Here is a 6,380-nt window from a genome sequence, read left to right on the forward strand (position 1 = left end):
TATTAAATTTTTTTTCTTCTCTAATTACCGTCTCCACACCACCAACACCATCCACCGCCTTAGTAATACCAGAACAACCCGAACCACCACAACCAAAATATTTCATACAGATGGGAGAAATTAATATATCCACTCTTCGGTGGCTTTACCATCTGGGCCAAACTTCTCACAGGCTTTACAACCGGACCAGTACTACCTCTCTACTTCACTCTATTCGTGCCCCATAACACTGCTGTCTTACACCTCAGACACGCTCATCCTGATGACATTGATTCATTATTAACGTCGTATCACAACACTCCTCAACGACACTTTTAATCAATCATCATTATAAACAATTTTCTGAATAATTTCATAATTAATGATGTTCGAATCACGCACCCGAATAGACACCTGTCTCATCACTTCGTCATCCATGGAATACCTTCAATTCCGCAATGTATGCCTACGTGATTAGTTAGGAACACACATGTTGTAAATTGTAATTCATTACGGTCGTTAGAACATCTCCAATGCACTCAAAACCCTTAAAACCCTTAGCCAAATCCTACGTGGCAATATATTTAGCTAAATAATATGAATAATAACTGTCTCCAATCAAAAACACTTAACAAAAAAATTTAGATAACATAGCTTGGTTGGTTATATTTGTAGAACCACTACAATTCTCTATAATACTCCACATCATCAATTTGCCATTTTTAATTATATTTTAGATTTATTGCATTGCCATCTCACAACTTACCTTCTATTAATAGTAGTCAAATATTTTTTTAAGAGCAACTCCAATAGGTTAGCTATTTGGAGTCTTAAAGTCTAAAATAAGGAATATGAAGAAAAAACTACTCCAACAGTATCCTAGTGATTCCTTAAATCACTAAGATCCAAAGATCCACTGAGATCTTTTTCCCATCCCTTATCTTTAGCTAATCTCTCTCCTCTTCTAACTTTTATTTTATAATATATATTTGAAACAAACACTTTCTCTTTTTCTCTTTTTTCACTTTATGTAATAATGTTACTTTTTAATGATTAAATATTGTATAAGGAATGAATAAGGAATATTGTTGGAGTTGAGAATAGCTATTAATATCTTAAGTTACCAAGATCCAATATTTTATATTAAATTTAGGGATATTTTATATTAAATTTAGGGAATGAACTAAGAAGCTGTTGGAGATGCTCTAATATAGCCAACAACTATACATAACACCGTGGAAGTCAAAACACTTTTTCATTCTCTGTAATATAGCCAATTATTATTTTATATTATTTTAGTCAATCAAAACACTTTTTCATTCTCTATAATATAGCTAATTATTATTTTATATTATTTTAGTCAACCATTATACCTAACATGGTTGAAGATGCTCTTAGCATGCATTCATTTTCTGCTGTGTCAATTTTTAATATGGATTTTTTTCCGAAGGCCAATCAGTAATTGTTTTTGGTTTTCCAAAAAAAAGCAAGAAATACTTGCAGGGACATTTTCAACTATTAGTAGCTTATAACTCATGCAAATGCAATGCACAAATTTTTAAAAATTAATATTTATATTATTAGCTAATATTTGTGTATTGCCAATTCCAGTACTTCTCTTCCAAATCGCGTGATTCAACCTCTTCACTAATCACTACCTAATCTCTCATATAAATTATATAATTTTAAATTAAAAAATTAAAAATCACAGTATTAATATAGTTACGTTATAATACAAACCCGCCCTTAGCTAAAAACTGAGTTGGCATACCAAAAATAAAAAAAATACAGTCAATCACTTCAAAAATTCACACTCCAATCATATCCACCCCTTATCTATAATTATAGCCAACGTCCTATAAATGACTATATTTGTCGATCCACTACAGGTCTGTAAAAAAACTGTTGGAAGATTACACATCGGTTATTATTATATTAAAGTTATATATTCTATTTATAACAATCTAAAATATTAATAACATACTATTTTTAAATTATAGTTAACCAATATAACCAATACAATCGATCCGTTGGAGATGCTCTTATACATCAAATACCACGTTATTATTCCGTAAAGATCTATCTGAAGATCAAGACTCATCTCCCTCATGGGCATGGCTAAGAACCTGAGCCTGCAGCTTCTATGTGCAAGCATTATATCTTCTACCCTCGTACTTTCTCTAACGGCCTTCAATAACTACGAAACTCCATTCGATCTCTACGGAATTCCATCCCCACCGCCAACATCAGAAGTCGATTATTACGGTGACATGATAGAGGCGCTCCTCATGGAACCGGCCCGTTTAGGCGACTACTTTGTTGGAAAATAATTTGAACTTGTGTTTTATCTGAATATTCATTACACCAGGTAGTAGTAGTAGTAGCCATTAGAGAAGTAGTCAAAGAGTGGTTTCAGTGTTTTTAGGATCAGGAGAATAAGTGGAAGTAGTGGACTATATTTAGGAGTTTGTTGCTGGTTTTTAGGAGCTAGTTGGTTTGTTTATTTCCTAGTACTTTCAGCATATATGAACTGCATTTTTCTGAAATAAAAGAAGTGGTTTTTAGTTCTGCATTTCTTCTATTTTATATGAGTGTGTTGTGTGTGAGTATTACATCTGTAATAAACTTGTTGCTGGTGGTTTTAATCTGGGACCAATATCTGGTATCAGAGCCCTGGTTAATCTAGTGGATGCCAAAGTTCATGCCAAGACCGCAGACAATGGAAGGGATGAAGGACAAGAACAAAATGGTGACGCTAAGTTACCCGATGTTGAGTAAAGCCAATTACACAGCGTGGTCACTCAAGATGAGAGTCTATATGCTGGCTCATGGGATTTGGGAGGCTGTCGAGCCCACAGACCAGAAAGCTGTAATTGATGACAAAGTGGACAAGGTGGCATTGGCTGCCATTTACCAAGCAATTCCTGAGGATGTTTTGCTGGCTGTTGCTGAGAAAAAGACTGCCAAGGACGCGTGGGAAGCAATTAAAATAATGAGCCTTGGGGCGGATAGAGTGAAGAAGGCTCGAATTCAAACACTGAGGTCAGAATTCGAGAATCTAAGTATGAGGGAGACAGAAACTATTGATGAGTTCTGTATGAAACTTAACGGGTTAGTAACAAATATCCGTACTTTGAGAAAAACCGTGGAAGAAAACTATGTGGTGAAGAAAATTCTGAGAGCAGCTCCGGCAAAGTTCATGCATATCACATCTGCCATAGAACAATTTGGAAAGTTGGATGAGATGATAATAGAGGAGACCATGGGCTCACTCAAAGCCCATGAGGAGCGACTTCGGGGACAACCGGAGAATAACAGTGGGCAACTAATGTTGACTGAGGATGAGTGGATGAAACGAGAAAATAATGAAGGAAAACTACTTTTCACTAGGGAAGAGTGGCTTAAGAGAAAGACTCAGAAAAACCGTGGTTCGAGTAGCTATCAAGGAGTGCGTGACAAGAGTAAAGTATGATGCTTTAACTGCCAGAACTATGGCCATTTTGCAGCTGAGTGTCGTAAGCCCAAACGGGAGAAAGAGCAAAGATCAGAAGTGAACCTGGTGCAGAGTCAAGATGATGAGCCATCACTATTGTTGACAGAATGTGAGACGAACAAAGGAAATACTCTATTACTAAATGAAGGAGAAGTCGTGCCAAGACTGAATCAAAACAAAGTCAAAGAAATTGAGTCCGATGTGTGGTATTTGGATAATGGCGCTAGTAATCATATGACGGGGACAAAGTCGAAGTTCAAGGAGTTAGATGAAAAAGTAACAGGAAGGGTTAGGTTCGGAGATGGATCGAATGTTGAGATCAAAGGGAAAGTCACAGTGGTTTTCACGAGTAAGAATGGTGAAGATGTGGTTTTTCATGGCGTGTACTACATACCCACACTTTGCAATAACATCATAAGCCTTGGTCAACTGTCAGAAAGTGGAAATAAAGTGATTCTCAATGGAATTTATTTGTGGGTATATGATAACAGGAAGAAGCTGCTCATGAAAGTTAAAAGAACAAGTAATCGACTTTATAAAATCATTCTGGAGTCCAGTGGTTCCAACTGCTTGTTGTCCACGATTGAGGAATCTTCAAGATTGTGGCACTTGCGTTTGGGCCATGTGAATTATAGGGCCATGAAGATGCTGTCAGACAACGATATGGTACGAGGCTTACCAAAATTGGTGCAACCTAAAGAGCTGTGTTCAGGATGCTTAATGGCAAAACAAACGAGACGATCATTTCCAAGCCAGGCAGAATATCGAGCTACAAGAACTCTGGAACTGATTCATGCAGATCTTTGTGGACCAATCACACCTGAAACAAAGGCGGGTAATAAATATTTCTTATTGTTGGTTGATGATTATAATAGATTTATGTGGATTTACATGTTGAGAAACAAAGATGAAGCGCTGAGGGTGTTTAAGAAATTCAAAATGTTTATCGAAAAGAATACAGATGAAAGGATTAGAATATTGAGAACTGATAGGGGTGGGGAATTTTGCTCTAATCAGTTCGATTCTTATTGTGAAGAAAGTGGTATTGTAAGGCATTTACAGCCCCTTATTCACCCCAACAAAATGGAGTCGTAGAACGTCGAAACCGGACGGTTGTGGCAATGACTCGTAGCCTCTTGAAGAGATGCACCTGCCTTCTAGTTTGTGGGGAGAGGCTACACGACATTCCGTATACATGCTTAATCGCTTGCCAACACGGGCTGTGACAAACAAGACCCCGTATGAGGTTTAGAAAGGCTATAAACCGGACGTAAGTCACATCCGAGTGTTTGGCTGTGTGGCACACATGAAAGTGCCAAATGTGCACACAACCAAACTGGATGATAGAAGTAGAGAAGTGATTTATTTGGGTACGGAACCAGGCACAAAAGCTTGCAGACTGTACGACCCAGAGTTAAAGAAAATTGTAGTGAGCAGGGACGTCGTGTTTGAGGAAAGCAAAGGTTGGAACTGGAGTCAGACGCAAGATGAAACCGAAGAGTTTTCTAATCAGGCTTCTTTCAATGTGACGGGAAATTGGTCGAGTGCAGAAAATGAAGATCTCACTGAGAATGCCACTAATGAGTATGGTGGTGAGAATTATGGTCACTCAGAAAGGGGTAGTGTGAGCACTAGTGGGACCACGAGAGCAGAGACGCCCACCAGGTCAGTTACTGCACAAATAGACTTGGAAGATCAGGGTTCAGCCACTGGAAATTCTGGGAATTCGAGTAGTTGCAGCGATCATCCAAGGAATTTCAGACTGCTTAGTGAAATTTACAACGAGACTCAAGAAATCGAGTTAGAGGAGGAATTGTTATTATGTGGAGTGGATGAACCCGGGAGCTATGAACAGGCAGCACACGATGAATCAAGGGTGCAGGCCATGAAAAACGAAATCGAAGCAATAGAAAAGAATAGCACCTGGAAACTGGAAAAGTTACCTCCTGGACAAAAATCGATCAGCCTGAAATGGGTATACAAAGTTAAGAGGGATGCTGACGGGAACATTACCAAACATAAAGCAAGACTCGTAGCTAGAGGTTATGTTCAAAGGCAAGGCATAGATTTTGAGGAGGTGCTCGCACCGGTTACTCGACTGGAAACCGTGAGACTCTTGCTGGCACTTGCTGCAAAAAACGGGTGGCAGGTGCACCATTTAGATGTTAAATCCGCCTTTTTAAACGGAGACTTGGAGGAAACTGTATATGTAACGCAACCTGAGGGATTTGTGAAAGAAAACAAAAGGCACATGGTGTATCGCTTAGTGAAAGCACTGTACGGACTGCGGCAGGCACCTCGTGCTTGGTATGCGAAATTAAGTAAGTGTCTAGAGAAACTTGGCTTCGTTAAATGCCCATATGAGCACGCTGTTTACACAAGACGAGAGGGGAATGAGTCTTTAATTATAGGGGTGTATGTTGATGATCTCCTAGTTACTGGCACAAGTGTTGCAAATATTGAAAGATTTAAGAAACAAATAAGTGATGAGTTTGAAATGAGTAATTTGGGAAGGTTATCTTATTATTTGGGAATCGAAGTTGATCAAAAGAAGGACTACACAGAGCTAAAACAGACTGCATACGTGAAGAAGCTGCTTGAAAAGGCCGGAATGACAGATTGTAATCCGTCAAAGTATCCAATGGAACCGAAGGTGCAGCTGGTTAAAGATGAGACGGGGAAGACAGTCAATTCCAAGACGTTCAAAAGCCTAGTAGGGGGTCTGAGATATCTGGTCCATACACGACCAGATATAGCGTATTCAGTAGGGATGATCAGCCGGTTTATGGAGCGTCCCACTACGATGCATTTGAACGCAGTAAAACGTATTTTGCGGTATGTTAAAGGTACTCTAAACTATGGTTTAATTTACAGGAGAGGGACTGGAAACTATATATTGTCTGGCTAT

This window comes from Apium graveolens, chromosome 2 (genome assembly GCF_009905375.1).
Source record: "Apium graveolens cultivar Ventura chromosome 2, ASM990537v1, whole genome shotgun sequence".
Taxonomy (NCBI): domain Eukaryota; kingdom Viridiplantae; phylum Streptophyta; class Magnoliopsida; order Apiales; family Apiaceae; genus Apium; species Apium graveolens.